General features: G+C 37.5%; 1 pseudogene; it reads left to right on the top strand.

Annotated features, from left to right (window-relative positions):
• Positions 1-15,879: 15,879 nt before the first annotated feature.
• Positions 15,880-16,470, top strand: LOC139080183 (reticulon-3 pseudogene; annotated as a pseudogene).
• Positions 16,471-20,074: the final 3,604 nt, after the last annotated feature.

The raw sequence follows: 20,074 nt of genomic DNA, 5'->3' as shown, positions 1-20,074 counted from the left end.
TCACCACCAATAGTATAATTTTTTTCTGTTACCATACCTATGTGTCCCTTTTTACCCCTTTTGCCTTCCCCTCACTCCCTTCCCTTCTGGTAATGACCACTTTCCCTCTGGTAATGACCAATCTGTTCTCCTTATCTATGTGTTTGTTTATCTTCCAAATATTAGTGAATTCATATGTTATTTGTCTTTCTCTATCTGACTTATTTCACTTAACATAATACCCACAAGGTCCATCCATGTTGTCACAAATGGCACAATTTTGTCTTTTTTAATGGCTGAGTAGCATTCCATCGTATATATATATATACCACATCTTCTTTATCCATTCATCCCCTAATGGGCACTTGGGTTTCTTCCACATCTTGGCTATTGTGAATAATGCTGCGATGAACATAGGGGTGCATGTATCTTTTTAAATTATTGATTTTGTTTTCTGTGGATAGATACCCAGTAATAGAATAGCTGGGTCGTATGATATTTCTACTTTCAATTTTTAATGGATGAATCTCCACACTGTTTTCCATAGTGGCTGCACCAGTTCGCATTCCCACCAGCAGTGTATGAAGGTTCTCTTTTCTCCACAACCCCTCCAACATTTATCTCTCGTCTTGTTAATGATAGTCATTCTGACAGGTGTGAGGTGATATGTCACTGTAGCTTTCATTTGCATTTCCCTAATAATTAGTGATACTAAACATCTTTTCGTGTGCCTGTTGTCCATCTGTATATCTTCAGAAAAGTGTCTGTTCATATCCTCTGCCCATTTTTTGATTGGGTTGTTCATTTTTTGTTGTTGAGTTTTATGAATTATTTATCTATTTTGTTGTTGAGTTGTATGAGTTCTTTATATATTTTGGAAATTAATCCCTTTTCAGATATATGATTTGCAAATATTTTCTCCCAGTTGGTGGGCTGTCTTTTCATTTTCTTCATGGTTTCCCTTGCAGAAGCTTTTTAGTCTAACATATTCCCATCTGTTCATTTTTTTCTTTTGTTTGCCTTGCCTGAGTAGACGTGGTATTCAAAAAGATATTGCTAATACTGATATCAAGGAGCATATTGTCTATGTTTTATTCTAGAAGTTTTATGGTTTCAGGTCTTACATTCAAGTTTTTAATCCACTTTGAGTTAATTTTTGCGTATAGTGTAAGAAAATGGTCTACTCTCATTCTTTTGCATGTGGCTGTCCAGTTTTCCCAACATCATTTATTGAAGAGACTTTCCATTCTCCATTGTATGTTCTTGGCTCCTTTGTCAACGTTTACCTGTACAGAGATGTATAGTTTTATTTCTGAGACCTCAATTCTGTTCCATTGATCTGTGTGTCTGTTTTTGTGCCAGTACCATTCTGTTTTGATTACTATAGCTTTGTAGCATATTTTTAATTCAGAGAGTGTGGTACCTCAAACATTGTTCTTTTTTCTCAGGATTGCTTTGGCAATTTGGAGTCTTTTGTTGTTCCAAACAAATTTTAGGATTCTTTGTACTATTTCCATGAAGAACGTCATTGAGATTCTGATTGGGATTGCATTGAATCTTTAGATAACAAGCCAATAAATTAAAGTGGACTACAAAAATAAGAAGGCAGAAAAAGGAAACAAAGGAATGAAACCAGAGGGAACGAGCAAAAAAACAAGCAAAATAAAGGTAGACTTAAATGCAACCACTAATAGTTACATCAATGGCAAGTAATCCACATGCCAATTAAAAGACAGTGACTGTTTGGGGCTGGCCCCGTGGTCGAGTGGTTAAGTTCGCGCACTCCGCTGTAGGCGGCCCAGTGTTTCGCTGGTTCGAATCCTGGGCGCGGACATGGCACTGCTCATCAAACCACGCTGAGGCAGCATCCCACATGCCACAACTAGAAGGACCCACAACGAAGAATGTACAACTGTGTACCGGGGGCTTTAGGGAGAAAAAGGAAAAAATAAAAATAAAATCCTTAAAAATAAAAAAAATTTAAAAAAAAAGACAGTGACTGTTAGATGGGAAAATAAAAATATTTTTAATAGGCTCAACTACACTTAGTCTACAAAAAAGTCACCTTAACAGTAAAACAATAGATGTATTCCTATTGTAATCAAGTACAAGTAAAGTATGCCTACTAGTTCTATTACTAATTAACATTGTTCTGGAAAAGTTCACCAATGCAAGTAGGTAAGAAAGCAAACTAAGAAGTACAAATACTGGAAAAGAGGAAGAAAAACTAACATTATTTGTAGATGGCATCATTGCCTAGGTATAAAACTCAAAAGAATAATCTGAAAAGCAACTGGGATTCATAAGAAAGATTAGTAAAGTAGTAATTACAAAATAAATAAAGCTGAATATTTTCCTATATTCCAGCAATAACGAGTTAGAAAATAAATTACATTCCTAATAGCAAAACAATATATATGACCTAAGAGTTAAACTCATGAGAAATGTGCAGAATCTCTGTGAAGAAAACCACAATATTGTTATTGAAGGACATAAAAGAAAACTTGTCTAAATGGAGAACTATATCATGTTACGAGCTAAGAAGACTTAATATCATCAAGATGTCAATTCTTCCCAAATAAATAAATAAACTCAGTGCAATCCCAGTGGGTTTGAGGATTTATTTTTGGAAACTCAACAAATGATTCCAAAGTTCATCTGGAAGAATAATACATGAAACAAAGTAAGAGATTTTTAAAATTATAGTAATGATAGGACTTTGTCCAGCTAGAATAAAACATATCGGTATATAAAATGATAATTAAAATATTGTAGTACTGCCATAAAAACAAGCAAACAATGGGATAAAATTTAGAGATTAGAACTATTTCTGTATAAGTATAAGATTAATGTGTTGATAGTGGTATCTTAAATCAGTGGGAAAAATAAATTAATCTGCAAATGGTGATGGAATGCATGACTAACAATTGTAGGGGAAATAAGCTACATTAATACTTCATACCATATTCAAAACAAATTCCACACGTGTTAGAGATTTAAATAGAAAAATATGATCTATAGCACTAAAGGAATATATTTATGAACATATAATCCTGGGGTGGTAAAGAAAAATGACACCTAAGGCATAGGGGAAAATATTAAACTTACTATAAAAATACGTTTTTGGCTGGTAAAAGTTTACATTAAAAATAAAAATAACATACGCAAGAGATTAAGAAAAATATATGCAACATACCTTTAAGCAAAAGCTCATCTCAATCCACAGAACACTGACAAAGTCACCAAAACAAAACAAAAATCACTAAGAGACAATAACGGAAAATCCTCAAAAGAAGATATAATTATTTGCCACGTATTAATTAAAAATACAACTTAAGAGGCATAGCATGTTAGAATATAAAATAGACAAACTCTCTATATGTGTTAATAAGAACGAAGGAATATAGAAAACCTCATATACTAGTGAAAGAGTATAAATTTGTAAATTTTTGGAAAAACAGATTGAAATTCTTGAAATTTTGTAAATACACCACTTAAAGGAATTAATACCAACAAATTAATAATGGATTTCTCTAAATGGACATTCACAGTACCTGACTATAAAATGTCAGGCAAAAGATGGCCCTACCTAGTTTTCTCTAAGAAATCAAATCATGGCAACAATGAAAAGAAGAGAGAAATGATCTTCAAGAGAGCCAGGAGACACCTGTAACCTTGAACTATAATATTTGAGGAAGAGCTGTCAAGTACAGGGGAGGTCCAACAGAGATGCAGGGAAATGCCTAAAGAGACATCTGTGGCTGAAGATCTCAAACAAACCAGGCAGAGCACAGTTATCCAAAGAGTGTGGCACAACACGAGGGGTGAAACCACAAGTCTTGTCTGAAACAATGAGAACAGGACGCCTGCATCTTTAGAGGGAGCTTCACTGGACTGATAGAATAGGTAGAGAAGGTGGGACCCACCAAGCAGACACACATTTTTGAGAGAAGCAATGTATCATTGAGGAAAGTGAAGGAAATGGATGTTGAATTAGAGCAGTCCAGAAACTGCTAATTTCTTTGAACTAGGGAGAAATGAAAGTTAAAACAGTTCACACATACACAGACACACACATGCCCCGCTGAGCCATAAAGAGCTTTGCTGTGACCCGAAGAAAGTTACTGCTGGCCTGGAACACTGCTCTAGTCTCTCTCCTGAAGGAACCTCTCACAAATAACTGGAAGAATTCACCTCATTCACAAAAGTAATAAGCAAGAAAGAACTAGCCAAATATCTATTCAATGTTACTTTCAGGAAAAGGAAGAAAAATGTGGGAAAAACAAGCGGCAGGTGATGAACACACACACACACCAGAAAAATATGGTCACTGCTCAGATAAAAATCATGACCAAATATGTGGTCATGAATACAGGCACCTTATGAATCAAAGAGCTCAAAGCAGAGAACTAGAGATGAAACATGAGCTGGCAGACTTAAGAAATAAAAAGAAAAAAAATAAATCTATTCAAGAAATCAAGGCCACATTAAGCAGCACAAAGAGCCATCACTAAAATCACACCAAGAGACAGAAGAACAGGATTGAGAAAAGCAAGCAAAATGATAGATGAGAATTATAGACCAAAAGAAAAAGAAGATCAAGACAAAACAAAAAGAAGAGAAAAAAATAATTAAAAGACATAATTTTGAAAAACTAAAAGACTCAAATCTATAACTTGAAACAGCAATTCACGTAAAAAAATCATGCAATGTGATCATCAGCAAAACATATCCTAGCGATACTGGCCATCAAAGATGAAAAATAAACAAAAAACTTTGAACATTCAGGCAAAATGATTAAGTAACATAAAAGTTTGGGGCAGGGTTTTATTTCCCTTAAATTTCCTCTTGTTTCTAGCTGTATAGCCACCCAGCTAGACACTGAATTTCTTAGCTTTCTTGGCAGTTATTTAGGGTGGCCACATGAGTATGTTCTGGACAATTCGATATGCGCTAAAGTGAAGTGTGCAGTCATCTGCAATTTCAAGAAAAGCTGTTTTCTCTGGATTTTGCCTCTTTTTCTCTTTTGCCAACTGGAATGTAGCTGTGCCAGTGTCCCGCCTTCAATCTTGGGGGTGAGAACGATGCCCTAGGGGGATGGAGGAGCAACAAGATGGTAGAAATTGCTCCCCGGATGACTTTATGCAGCGGTTGCTCTGAGAACTTACATCAGCCAGACTGACATATGACAGACATGCAAAGTTCAGTCTTATCTAAATCACTGCATCTTGTACTTTGGTACAGTATTACATCCTTTCCCATATCTAATATTAAGGGGAAAAATTAGACTGGCCTCATACTTCACAACAATACTCAGTACTGGAAGACAGAGATATCATACTTACTGTCTGGGTCAGTTTGGGCTGCAACAACAGAATACTCTACGCTGGGTAGCTTATAAACAGTAGAAATTTATTTCTCACAGTTCTGGAGGCTGTGAAGTCCAAGACCAAGACCGAGGCAGATTTGTTGTTTGGGGAGAGCCCACTTCCAGGTTCTTACACGGTTGTCTTCTCACTATGTCTTCACATAGCAGAAGAGGTAAGGGAGCTTGCTGGGGTCTCTCATTAGGGCAGTAATCCTATTCATGAGAACACCACCTTCATGATATAATCACCTCCCAAAATCCTCACCTTCAGATGCCATCACATTGGGGATTAGGTTTCTACATATGAATTTTGGAAGACTACGAACAAGATCCAATCAAAAACTATTACAGACAAGAGAACTTAATAAAATGCCGAGGTTCAAAATTAACATAAAAATAATTCCACTTATAGATTTGACAGACATGCTCGTATCAACCCAAAACTCCTTACAAGAAAAAACTAGAGAAGTTGGACAAAATTAAAACAACATCTGTTCAAAAGCATTAGAAACTGTCAAGGCAGCCAGACTTAAGAGGTGAAGCTCTCCAAGAGCCAAGATGTGTGTTAAGATAAGCCCAAGATTCTGCTCCACTCTTGCTCTGACTGCATTTGCTGATTTGCAAGCAGTATAGGGCCCAGCATCTGAGAACTGAGCATAAAGGGGTGGCTATGAGGCTGAGAAGCTGAGTAGAACTTTCTATAGACTCACAGGATTGGAGAAGAAAACCTTGAATTTAACAAGACAGATAGACTTGAGAACCCAAGACCTTCAGAGAGAATGGAAACGTACTAAGATGAACCCAACATTCAACTATGCAATCAACCACCAGGCATTTGCTAATTCATAAATAACGTACAGCTGAAAAGATCAGAAGCCAAGCAGAAAGTTGCACTAGGATCCTAGATCAGTTTGCTAGGGCTGCCATAACAAGTAACTCAGACTGGGTGGCTTGATCAACAGAAATTCATTTGCTCACAATTCTGGAGGCTAGAAGTCCAAGATCAAGGAATTGGCAGGGTTGGTGTCTTTTGAGGCCTCTCTCTTTGGCTTGTAGTTGGCCATCTTCTGCCTATATCTTCACATGGTCATCCCTCTCTGCATGTCGGTGTCCTAATCTTCTCTTCTTATAAGGACACCAGTCATATTGGAGTAAGGCCCACCATAATGACCTCATTTTAACATAATTCCCTCTTTATAGGCTTTAACTGCAAATGCAGTCACATTCCGAGGCACTGGGGAATAGGACTTCAACACAGGAATTTGGGAGGGACATAATTCAGCCCATAACAGATCCTAAAAAAATAGAGCAAAACTTTAAGCAGTTTACTGATGCTAGAGAGACAAAAATTGTATGTCAAGGCCCATCAAACAGGAGGGACTCTAGTAAACATGCCAGGCAATTAGTTAAGTCCCCTGAAAGACTACATCTTAAGGCCAAATTGGAAGTGGGTCAGCCTTCATGCACAGTGGAACCCATCCTTGAACTAGCTCAATCCCAGACTGATTGAAATGAACTGCCTGTCAGAAGCAACGGCAAATCTCTGAAGGGAGGAACAGTATTCAGACCTTCAAATTATCTCTCAAGCTTTTTCCCATGCAATTTTTGTCATTCAATTAAAAACTATAAAGTATAAAAGGAAATGGAAACAAATAGCTGAAAACAAGAGGAAAAGGGACAATAATAATACCAGAGATCCAAAGGTACTAGTCTAGATGTGCTATACCAGTTTTCAAAAGGGCCTCAAAAATATCAAATGGATCTGAAAGTAAACTAACCACCTGTTGAAATAAAGCCTAAAAATCATTAAAGGAAGATCATGAAAAACACTCAACAATGCAAATCACACAACGACCAGTATTTAACACAAAATTACTGGGCATGCCACAAAGCAGTAAAAGGTAACTCATAAACAAAAGAAAAAGTGTTAAAAAACACATGTTTAGAAATGATACATGTGATGGAACTAGCAAACAAGAGTGTTAAATAGCTATTGCATCTACATTTAAGTATTTAAAACAAAACACACAGTGAGAAAAGAAATTTTGTGAGGCCTAGAGACAATTTCAAAAAGCATAGCATAAATAAATTGCTAAAAACCAGTGATAAAGAAAACATCTTGAAAGTAGCCAGAGGAAAAATACACAGTGAACAGAACAACAAAAATAAAAATAACTGAAAACTTCTCATCATAAACTATGAAGCTAGAAGAGGATGAAATGACATCTTTAAACTACTAAAAGAAAAAAGAAACCTGTCAATCTAGAATTCTAGATCCAGTAAAAATATCCTTCAAAATAAAGATGAAATATACATATTTTAATTAAAGACATACAAATGTTGAGAGAATTTATCACAGTGGAATATCTGTGTTAAAAGAATGTTAAAGTTTTTCAGACAGAAGAAAAATAAAACCAGATGGAAATTTGGATGTGCACAAAAGAATAAAGAGTATGTAAATGGTAAAGATATGGATAAATATAAAACATCTCCTTTTAAAAATTTCTTTAAAAGATAACTGTCTTTTTAAGGCAAAAATTAAAATAATGTATATTGTGGAATTTATAACGTAAAAGTGTATGACAACAATAACATAAAAGAGTAGAGGTGAATGGAAGTAGACTGTTGTTTCTTACATTATATTGAAGTGGTATAACATTATTTGAAAGTAGACTGTTTTAAGTTACAGATGCATATTTCAAACCCTGAAGCAACTATTCAGGAAATCAAAGAGGCTTAGCTAACAAGCCAATAATGGAGATATAATGGAATTCAAAAACTTACTCAATTCAAAAGAAGGCTGGAAAAGAGAAAAAATGAACAAAGAGAGCAGATAGGACAAATAGAATATGAAAAGCAAAATGGTAGATTTAAATGCAATAATTTCCATATTATATTAATATAAATTGTCTAAACATCCCAGATAAAGCCAGAAATTTCTAGACTGAATAAAATGTTTCAACCTCATTCGTAATAAAAAAATATATAAATTTCAACTGCAACCAGAGGTAATTTTTAACTTCCCAGAATGGCAAAAAAAAAAAGTTTGCTAACACTATCGTCATGCAGGTGTGGGGAAACAACCACTCTCATACATTGCTAATAGACAGGTAAATTGATACAACCTTATGAAGATCAATTAGCAACATTTATAAGGATTAGAGATGCACATAAAGTTTGACCCACGAATATTACTTACAGGTGTTTATGCTACAAGTATCTTTGCTCATCCTTGAAATGATACATATACAAAAACATTAATTGGGAATTGTTTATAATAGAAAATGATTGGAAGCAATCTAAATAACCATGAAGAGGAGAATGGCTAAATAGAAGTAAAATTATGAACAAACGTACAAATAGGATACTATAAAGTCATTGCCAGCAATGAAGCTGCTCTATGCCAGTGGCTCCACAGAATGTCTCCCTAATTAATATGTTCCTGACAAAACATCACTTGGATTTTAATAACCAAACTTCCATAGATATGTGAATCTCCCAATACAACATTTTCTAGCGACAGTTTATATAAGCATATTTAATATTTGCACCATAAAAATGCAATATATTTTTACCAAAATGATAAGCAGGAAAAATCTTGATTTATATTCCAAATACAATTGAAAGACTGTCAGAATAAGCAGTAGTTTGAAAATCTCAAGAAGTGTCAAAGAATGGAATGTGAATCTCTGGACATCGGGGCTAAGAGAAGCATCACACTGAATACAAAGCTATGGGTCATTAAAAACTATGAGTTGTCTGCTAATCAGAATGTAATATTTTAATCATTTTACATCCTAACACAATAGTTTGTTACTCATACATTGGTATTTTACTGAGGGATAGAGAGTCCCAACCTAGTGGTTCTCTGAGCTTAAAATATGAAACATTTGGTGGCTTTCATTCTTCTCTGAGATTTCTCAATCCCAGGGCAACGAAAGGCTCCAAAGACTGTCCTGATAGTTTTAGTGGAGGAGAGAAGGTAGGGGGATCAGGAAAAGCAGATCACAAGAAAAATACATGAAGATATTTACAAAGAAAATCAAGGTATGAGATGTAAAACAGGGACAAACCCAGCAAATGAGTATGCTGAGGTGAAAGAGCCAGTCAAGAGAGAGAGTTAAAAATCAAGGATAAAGAGGACGCATTTGATAGAGCAAGCCTCCTAAAGAGGTGGAAAAGGTGGGCTAGAACACACTGGCACAGGACTGACTTGAACAAGAGGGGGATATTGAAGCTAAAAGGAAAATGGAATAAACGAGTGCAAATAGAAAGAATGTCGTAAAGGTAAAAGTTGCAGAATACTCACTGGATCATCTTTTGCACAGCAGAATTAAAAAATCAAGGTTATGCTTTAAGGGGAGTCTTACGCTTATATGGCATATCCATGAATGAGAGAAAGAGAAAGAATTCCTAGAGATTCTGTAGTAGTGTAGAGAACACAGTCGGAATAATACCATGAAGTTGTAGGAACTCTGCAGTTTCCCCCATAAGTGTTCAACGTGCTGCGTATCAGGGAAGGACTGGAATGATTGAATATGGTTTGGTACTGGCATTTTTCAGGGTCAGTAGAACCAAAAAATAGGAAATAATACTGTTGAGGGTAATGAAGGGGAGACAAACTCAAGTAATGGATTGTGGGGTCCAGGATAAATACAGAAGAAAAAAAAAAAGGAGCCAAAAGTGAACTCATATATTGGGACAGAATGAACTGGAAAGGGACTGAAAGAAGTGATACCCTCCAAAAGGCATCAAGAGTTGGAGACACAGGCAGTAGGACCTCTGCTAATATTTGCAGGGAAATAGCAAGTGTACAAATGGACCTATTTACATATTTAAGAATAACATGAGTTGTCTAACATTGCAAGTGTTCTTTGGCCTCCATGGGCAACTAATGTCTCCAGAAACACAAATTGGAATGTGAAAGAAAATGTGGTGTTGGCTGAGGAGCCTGTCTTTGGGTGGTGATAAAACATGTGAGGGGCTAAAACTGTTTGCTAACATTTGGTAAAACTGTTGCTTGCGATATTGGAAGACAGATCATGCTCTAAATGAAATGGTAGCCCTAGGAGAAAAGATTGGAAAATGGAAAGCAAGTAGCATGTCTTAGTTAGTCTTGGTATGTTTAGCAAATGTTGTGGGTTAAATTGTGTCCCCCTCCTGCCCCTAAATAAGATATATTGGAGTCCTAACCCCAGTACCTCCGAATGTGACCTTATACTGGAGATATAGGTAGTCAAGTTAAAATGAGGCCATTAGGGTAGACCCTAATCCAATATAATTGCATTAAAATAAAAAGGGGAAATTTGGACACAGAGACATGCACACAGGGAGAACAGCACATGAAGATAAAGGCAGACATCAGGTGCTGCATCTACCAAGCAACACCAAAAATAGCCAGCAAACCACAAGAAGCTATAAGAATCTTGGAACAGATTGTCCTGCACAGCCCTCAGAAGATACCAACTCTGTCAACAGCTTGATCTTGGACTTCTGGCCCCCAGTACTATGAGACAATACATTTTTGTTGTTTAGGTCACCCACTTTGTAATACTTTGTTTACATCAGCTCTAAAAAGCAAATACAGCAAGTATTACAAGAAAGACATGAGCTCAGAAAAGAATTGACCAACGTGCAAACAGGAACAAAAGGGAATAAATCTGGGAATTTGAGGACATACAGGGCTGGAGAAAGCAACTGCTCTTCCATCCCAAATAGTAAAATATACAGGTTGAGCAACAAATGCCAATTAAAATTCAGCCTTGAGGCAAGGATCAAATCAAGGGTAAGGCCATCCCATTCATTGTTAAATTTGCTGAACATGTGAAGGTGTCCCAGAGGAAGACTGTTATACCTGATAAATCTTGTCAGCTGTATGAAATGGCTCACAAAAAAGAGATTTAGAGCGTGGATCGCCATCATCTGAAAAGTAGAGAGACAGCTCAAAGAATGCTCAGCTTTCCTCACAGCTATAACCTAGATTCAAAGGAGAGTCAACCAAACCCTCAACTAACGGATAATTTTGGTAAACAATAGCAACCACAAAGAGAAGGGTGGTATTTTTATATACAGCATAAGCTTCAAAGGAGGTATATTTTTATCTAAGGAGTTAAAATGATTACAAAGTAATTAAGTTCCATGAGATAGACTCTGTTTGGTTAGAAGTTGCATTCCCAGCACCTAACCCGGAGCACCTACACTAGTACTTACTCAACGCACATTTGCTGATTCCAAGAATAAATAGTGAAAGGGAAGCCAGAAGAACACTGGACTTTTCTCTGCTTGCTCCTCCTGGTCCCCTGATTCTGAGGGAAGAAGAGAATGAGAAGCCCACTTAAGCAGTATTCTCAGAGGGAATTGAATTTCACTGACAGTAAGGTGGTGGAGGGATCCTTTATTTGAGAAATCTGTACGTAAGACTATGTAGGAGTTCTTTGGCCCTAGCCATTCACAGGCAGACTTGCCATTAATTATCATTGCCTCCCCAGCTTACGTCTCTCAGAACTAGTCCAGACCTCTCTTGTGAAGCCCACAAACTTCTACAATCCCAACTCTTATTTTTCCCCAGATGATACTATTTACTGAGAGGATTGAAACCATTCAACATAAGCATTCTCATCAAATCGTGTTGTCATCTCAGCCCCTAAGTTGTGAAGAAGATTGGAACTCTCTAGTGACCATGCCACAGATGAGGACACGGCCTCATCTTTAAAGCTGCATATCTGGACCGATACTTTCTGCAAAGTCATTTTTGCTCCTTACATTCATGTAAAATGTTTGTTCTTTGCTGAAATCAATGCCCTGGTTCTGGTGCCCTCTGCCTTGCATCTCCCCATCCCTGTTCCTTCAGACCAAGAACTCTTTCTCAAGATATTGAGGTAAATATTTCCAGATGTAGAAAATTCCCAACTTTTTGGCTCTGGCGACTAGATTAAAAGCATCAACAATCCATGTGAACAACTATTATGTACTACATAGGAAAGGGAACAAAGGCACTAGAATTTAGTTAAAATCATTCTGCAAACTAGGCCAAAGTTGGAATTGTATCTCAAAATTCTTAATCTTTCACCTACTCTGCAAACATCCTCGTTGACATTCACTTTCTCAACGTGCACCTTTCTTGAGATCTCTAATCACGCCCTAGCTCTTCTAAAGCCATGAAAGCACTTCAAAAATAAGATTTTCTATAACGTCTTCATGCTCACTATCATATATTGACCCAGATGTCACCTGATCACATCTCTCTCATGGATAGCTAGGTGAAATGGGTTTAAGCCTCCAATTCGAGTCTGCAAAAATCCAAAGTTCTCCTAAGATTTTTGCAAATTCCCAAGAATTATGTTCTTAGGATCTCTTCTACTCAGTTCTGTATTATGTCAATCCAGAAGTAAAACCCAGTCTCTTCGTTACTTCCCATAGAAAAGTCTCCATTCATACAAAATACAGACTTTACTGAATATTTAGGGACCAGAGGGAAGGATCAGCACCTGCACCTCGGAGCAAACATCTTAAAGCTCCGTGTCATCCATCTCTCTTCTCCAGAGTTCTTTCTGGCCATTCCGCAAATAGAGATGCCTCTGTTGGCTCTTTACGTACTCAGCACTTAACTTCCTGTCTTTTCATAAACTCCCCTCTTTTCTTCCTCTCCTCCCTCTCCAGAAAACCCAGACTCTTCAGGTTTCACTTTCTATCTCCAAGATATTTGTCTAGATAAATACTGTTTCTTCCATAAGAGGAATTCTAATGCAAGCTGTTAAGTTTAGATTAGAATCCATGTTCATTTCTGGAGGTAATTTAATAATTAATTCTAGTCTTGCTTTCCTTTCTTTTTTGAGTAAGGAAACTGAGGCTCAGAGATCTTAAGTGCCTTGCTTACTGTAGCTCTTGGAACAATGTTTACACAGACTGCCTGATTCAGAATCACGTGGGTGGCTTTTGTTTTTAATGCTGAATTTGGGGCTGCACTTTTGATCTACTGAAACAGGATCTACTGAACAAGCTCCTCAAATAATTTTTAGGCACACAAAGCCACTGCCTTAGACTTATAACTTAAGGACTAGAAAAAAATGAAACATTAAAAGCTGTTACAAATTTAATTTAAATCCAAGCTGTAAGAGTTTGGATTCATGCAGCACCTGAAAAGACTCTGGACAACTTTGACACAGGACAGAGTTAATACTAGCGTCATTTTGGTGGAAAGAACACTAGACTAGGAGTCAAGGCTAATTGTGTGACCTTGAGCAAGTTACTTAACATCTCTGGACCTCAGGATCCTAAGGGAAAATACTGCTTTCCCTACTTAACTCCAAGGACTATTTGAAGGATAAAATGAGATCATGTATGTGAAAACACTTGTGGGAGGAGGGGAAAATAAATAGCTCTCTACAAGTGGTAGGTATTATTTCAAAGTCCTGCTTGGGCCTGGAAAATATCAATCTTCCGCATGTTACCACTATGCTAGTAAGGCAGCCCGTGGAGTTTTTCAAGAAGCCTGTAAGATCCAAGTTAGGCAGCTTATTGCTCAGGCTGAGTAGCCAGAGAGGGGAATTCTTGATTCAGAGCAGCATCTGTTAGTGATTAAGGTTTCAGAGGCATGTGCCTGAACTGAAGGCAGGGCTACAGAATCGGTCATAGCAGCAGTCCCAGTAGTAAAACAGATTCCATCCTTAGAGTGGATATGAAAGGTAAACACGACAGCATTATTCTGCAATCACAGGAAACAAAACGATGCTTGTTTAACCTCCCCCACAACACACACACAAGCACACACAAAGGGAAACAACAACAGGCAGAGGCCTATGTAAAAGAAAGAGATCCCCAAGTCACAACCACCACTGTAAACTCAAAAGAGCTCATCTGTACTCTGCTCATTGCACAATATATTCACAGAGTGGGCCTCTTTGGCATCCACTCCCTGACATGTTCCTCCGTCAAACTCAAGTTTGTTCGATTTGGATCCTTGGCAAAAAAAAATTATCTTATCCAAAAATCACTGTGAATTCTTGTCCGTGTCAGATACCTGACTATAGCTAAAGTAAACGTGTTTGTTGTAACTCAGAAGACATGATGGACTTTAAACAAAGTCCAAAGTTTTGGGCCTGGTGTGAAGAGTGATCAAGGACTTCCAGGTGGGCTGGATGAGTGAGAAGTTCTGAGAGTGGTTGGGGCAGAAGAAGGAGAAAGGTAGAATGAGAACCCAAGGTGTTTATCGGGGTTATTTTGTGAAAGTGTGCATTTTCTACCAAGGAAAGGGGATGGATGGGTGTGTGTGCTCAAGTCAAACTTAAGAATGAAAGCCTGGAGAGCGGTCTATTTAAAAATTTAACAAGAAAGACAAGACTAGAAGTTTAAGGTAGGTCAAAGTTTACTGGTCAAGCTATGGATTTCAGTTGAGGATACATGAGTCAAAAACATGATGTCCTGCAACAGGAGAAAGTCCTGTTTTTTATGGGGAAGATACCTAGAAAATCAGCAACTGGAATGGCCTGGCTGGTTTAAGTTCCATCTTTCTAGAAGCACTTGAAGAGAAAGCAGGGAGAGCTGTGCCTCTGGCCAAAGCAAGGGACCAACAAGAGAAAAGGGAAGCAAAAGCTGAGCATGTGACAGATGTGTGTAAGGACAATCTTAGTACAGGAAAGCTGCTCCAGGAAAGCAAAGCACAGAGCCTATGGGCCACAGTCACTGAGGCCAGAGGGGAAACTGAGAAGATGAATTGTAGCCATTTCTACTTGGTTAGAATTTGTTTGCTTGTCTGTTTGCTCAAAAAATGAAGGTCACCTTGTAAACTAAATCTAGCCTTAAACCACTTAAATCTATCACATAAAAACTACTTCTTTAGGGCATGAAACAGAAAATAAAATAAAATCTAAGAAAACAAAATTGTGGGATGCAGCGAAAGGGCCATTTAACGAGGAGTGAAAAGATCAGGGTTCTAGTCTCAGTTTTCTCAATTACTGGCTGAGGTGTCATTTCAGATAGGGCATTTAGCCTGTCAATGCATCTTCTGGAAGCCTTCAGAGGGGGCCGCTGGCGGGGGGGGGGGGGGGAGGGAGGCAGAGATGGGAAGATGATCTCTAAGGTCCCTTCCAGTGAAAACAGTCTATGATTCCAGTTAGCATATAAAATAATTGAGGAATTCTGGAAGGCTCAGTATCAAAACATTACTAGAGGCTACCTCAGGGGAATGGGATTAGGGCAGGGGCAGAGAGACAAAAGAAAACAATTGGGGAACACTTTCAGTGGGGAAAAAATGCAAAGGCAGAAGGGATTTTTAAATGAAACATTAAACAAGAAAAGTTCCAGTTAGCATATAAAATAATATAGAAAGTCTGGAAGGCCATATATCAAAACATTACTAGTAGTCAGAGTCTAAGCACGAAGCAGAAAGAGTGAAGGGACTTGGGAGAGCCAGCACTGTGATGATTTTGTTTCCCCCTCTCTCTCCTGCCCTTGTTGAAAAAGCCCATTGTAGAGCCACTGGAGGCCACACAATTCCATCTAACTCCTCTTTGTCCTTTGGTGCTCAATCCTCCATGCCCAGTGATAAGGGGAAGGAGATGTGGGCAGCCTCCGGTGCAATACACCATCTGATTTTCTGGCATGATGTGAAGAAAGATGAGCTTGTCTTTCACCCCACACTGATAGTGCTACTTTCTCTGGAGATTTCAGCATCATCACTGTGGCTTCTTATGCTATCTTGCTTTTGTTTGTCACCATCAGCTTCAGGGTCTACAAGTCTGTCATCCAAGCTATACAGAAGTCAAAAGGCCATACAATAAAACTCTTTTCAGAAGTTCTTCACAATTATGGGAGTGACTCCATCAACAGGGTCCCAAAACTGATCAAGTGTCTGTTTCTGGTGGAAGATCCGGCTGTCTTCATGTGGTTGGTGACCTACATTGGTGCAGTTCCAATGGAATTGCCCTTCTGATCTTTGCAAAACTGTAAATTTTCAGTGTTCCAATGAAAAGTACAAACCCCAGATTGATTGCTATGTTTTGTCACGGGGACCAGACCCAAGTCAGTTGTTGAAACACCCAAGCAAAACTCTCTGGCATTCCAAAGAAAAAAGTAGAATAAGCCCATGGAAGAGAACAATTCAACAGTTACTAAATCAACATTGAAGAGTTATAACATTATGCTTGTACCATGAAGGAATATGTCCAGTGTCCACTTCCAAACTTTTTTAATCTGATGTTTCCTCACCTTCTTTTTCTTTACTCTCAGTACCAATCTCCAGAATATGTTAGCTTGAAAAGGATTGATATCTTCAAAACTAAGAGAATAAGGTAAGATTCTAATTAGCAGGATATCAGAACCTCTAAGGATGGTGAAGCTTTTGTCTGTAGCTTGAAAAGGCAAAGGATGAAGATAAACATGGAAATGAAAGATAAAATACACATCTCCAGTTCTTCTAATACCCAAGTATTGATTTTAAACCAAGTTCCCACCATAAGTTTGCCCTTATTTAAGGAATTATGATTATCCTACCAAAAAAAATTATTTGAGGGTAGGAGTGGAATAGTGGCTATCTAGTTAACTTTTACATAATCTTTGGATTATTCTTACTCTCCTCTGATCTCACCTGCCTATTCTGTACTACGAGCAGTTACTCTCATATCATCTCTCTTCTTCTACCTCACTGGTCAAAATAGCTTTCAATTCTATTAATAACTTATAGGTGATACTCTTATACCATCTGATAAATGAGATCGGAAACAGACAGTTGGCTCGCTGAGGTGACCACCACTCCTTTCCCTGCGTCCCCTTAGGAAATAAAAAGCTCCACCATTTGGAAAGGTAGTTTCTATTTTATTTCCTCTGGACATGAGTTCTGAGCTCGAGTATGAGAAAGGTACTTCCGACCTTCTTCCCTACCTAGCCTCAAGCTTAACAGACAAGGCTATGCTTTTCTCATGAAATTAAGTGTCTTTAATTTCTGTTAAAATAATATTAGTGGTTGCTTCTGGGTAAACAGATATGCAAGCAGTTCACTGAAAATTATTTGAGTGGGTATATGTTAATAAGTAACTACCGTAAGGTGATTCATAATTTGAAAATGGGCCTAACCATGATTAATAGAGAAGAGTTTTTGGATGCTATGTCCCTGATAAAGGAAAAATACCTACAAAGTGAGATTTGTGTTCTGCTACATTTTAAAACCACTTAAAAATTGGTTTAAACACTATCTCAGTGAACTACGGGGAAAGAGGGCTTACATTAGGCCCAATTATTGCCTCCTGAAAACCAAAACTCACTTGACACAATCAGTGCCTCAGTCGGTCTGCATTGCAACTGAGCGATCTCTCCAGTAGCATGTTTCTAATGTTCTTAAGGAATGAAAAAAAAATACCATAAAAAGACATAGAAAAATGGTGGAGTAAGTTTAATAAAATAAGTAAATATCTTATTCACAGCCTCTTTGAGTTGACGATGCTCTTATGCCTAGTTTAAAACTCCAAAACCTCGGAAGCCCAAAGGATGAGTATAAATAAAAAAGACAAGGTCAGCTTTCTGGTCCACACTGACATCATTCTGAGTCCAAGATGTCGTATGTGGTTGATTAAAAGGAGATAGAATTTAAAAATATTAATCCCTAAGCTTATCAAGTCCAGAACAACAACAATTAAATAAATGTTCTGATAACACTAAGAGGAAAAATATCATGAAACCCATGTAGCCGAACACTGTCCTTATCTAACTTTGTTTTCCTTTTCACAGGGTCACAGAATCCACAGAGGCAGAAACGAATGGGTTTTGTATAACCCTGGCCTTCTCCTAGAGCCTAATTATTTGTTCTCAGAAACTCAAACCACTTCACTATACCCAAGCAGGCCAGAAACTTTGCAGGTAGAGCTGAGCCAAAGAGTCTGGTTTGGTTATATGAGCCAAAACACGAGTCGACCCATTTGAGCTGACTAGACACATAGGCAAAAGAAAATACAAAAATATATATATGTGTGTGTGTACATGTTGGTCTGTGTTGTGTTTGCGCGAATGGTCACTGGGGCTGACTGGGAGTAATGACAGAGTATTTTCACTGGCTTGTCTTTTCCTTGGCTCCTCTTTATGGTTGGAGGCAGAACAGCAGTGCTAGATCCTGACTGATTTTAATTTGCCTACCTCATTTCTTCACAAGCAGGAACAGAAATTGTAGTACTCTTTGTTTTTTCTGCAGCTGATAGAAGTCTTTAAGAGGTTCCCCAGCCCCCACTAAAGCATCCTTCTTCTAAATCCAAATATGCTTCCAAGATTCTGTGTAGCATTTGAGGTAAGAACGTTACTATTCATTTATTCAAAAAGTGTTTGACCTCCATTTACATAGAACTGTGCTAGGCACTGTGAAAAATAAAATAAGCAAATAAATGGTGGTGGATGGCAACTAGACTTTTAGTGGTGAGCATGATGCAGTCTATACAGAAGTCAAAACATAAAGATGTACACCTGAAATTTACATAATGTTATACACCAATGCTAATTCAATAAAAATTTTTAAAAATAAATAATTTTTTAAAAAGATAAGAAATAAGAAGTGTTGAAGAGGATGTGGAGAAAAGGGAACTCTCGTGCACTGCTGGTGGGAATATAAATTGGTGCAGCTGCAACAAAAAACATTATGGAGATTCCTCAAAAAAATTAAGATCAGAACTACCATATTATCCAGCTATTCCACTTCTGGGTATTTATCCAAAGAATATGAAAACATTAATTAGAAAAGATATGTTCACCCCTATGTTCATTGCAGCATTATTTATAATAGCCAAGATATGGAAACAACCTAAGTTCCAATCAACAGATGAATGGACAAAGAAGATGTGGTATATATGTGGTATATACAATAGAATACTACTCAGTCATAAAAAAGATGAAATCTTGCCATTTGTGACATCATGGATGGACTTTAAGGGTATTATGCTTAGCAAAATAAATCAGAGGGAAAAAAACTATTACCATATGACTTCACTCATATGTGGAAGATAAACAAACAAACAAACAAACAAACAAACAAACACAGAGATACAGATTACAGATTGATAGTTACCAGAGGGGAAGGGGTGAGGGAATGGCAAAAGGGGGAGATTTGTAGTGATGGCTGGAAATTAGACTTTTGGTGTGAACATGATGTAGTTTACACAGAAGTCAAAATATAATGATGTATATCCAGAAAAAAAATAGTGCCTTATATGTTAAAAAATAAATAAATAAAATAAGCAAATAAAAAAACAAAGCATAACATATAAAAGCTTTAAAATCTAACTGTAGGATAAGAAAATGTTTGTTAATAATGTCACATTCCCTTTAAAAAAGCACAGTACAAATCTCTCTTTCCATATACATAGATCTAGATATAGGTATAGGAACAAATACAGATAAAGAGATACAGATGATAGATATAGATAAATAACTCCCTCCTATGCAAGGATTTTCTTTCTGCATCCCATTTAGAAGTTTTTGCACATGCAGTTCTGGCCCTGGACAAAATAGAGAGGTGAGTAGCCTTTACTCAGGGCTTCCTGACACTCTTGTAGCTTTTCTGTCCTTTCAGGGTCCATTTCACTCATGATTACCCTGGCTGCCAAGGTCCTCTACTGTACTGTACCTTTCACTCAACAGTCCACTATGGTCCTTGCAAATTCCCTTGCTTTCCAACTTTGCTTTCCGAAGCGTACAGCCCTCTGAAGGATAGCTATTCAGATGCACCAATTTTGCTAGATTACCAGCAGGCAG

Source organism: Equus przewalskii, chromosome 29 (assembly GCF_037783145.1).
Source record: "Equus przewalskii isolate Varuska chromosome 29, EquPr2, whole genome shotgun sequence".
Classification (NCBI taxonomy): Eukaryota; Metazoa; Chordata; class Mammalia; order Perissodactyla; family Equidae; genus Equus; species Equus przewalskii.
Note: the sequence above shows the minus strand (reverse complement) of the source record. Positions and strands in the feature narration are given on the sequence as shown.